Below are 355 nucleotides of genomic sequence, written 5' to 3'. Positions count from 1 at the left end.
GCGCCTGTATAGATAGACTGATAGATGTGAGTGTATTCAGCAGTTCAGTCGTTCTCTCTATGGTGACTGTACCTTGCCCCTGTGTATGTACAGCTGAAGAGTGTGTTTCCTAGCTTTAGGAAAAAACACCGAGGAGAGAAGAAAAGCTCTTCTTTCCACCGGAGTTTTGGAAAGTTGCGGGGCATGGGGTGACCGAGTGTTCTTTCTAATACATGAAGAGAGAGATCCATTCTATTTTTCTTTCAACTTCCTTTTCTTCTTTTTCATTCTTTGTCAAGTCTTCCGTGAATACTGAGTGTACCTACGAGGCACATCGTGGGGAGGTCACAGAAATCTCTTGAATCTATCTATCATT

Source organism: Cystoisospora suis (genome assembly GCF_002600585.1).
Source record: "Cystoisospora suis strain Wien I chromosome Unknown contig_7227, whole genome shotgun sequence".
NCBI classification, from domain to species: Eukaryota; Apicomplexa; class Conoidasida; order Eucoccidiorida; family Sarcocystidae; genus Cystoisospora; species Cystoisospora suis.
Note: the sequence above shows the minus strand (reverse complement) of the source record.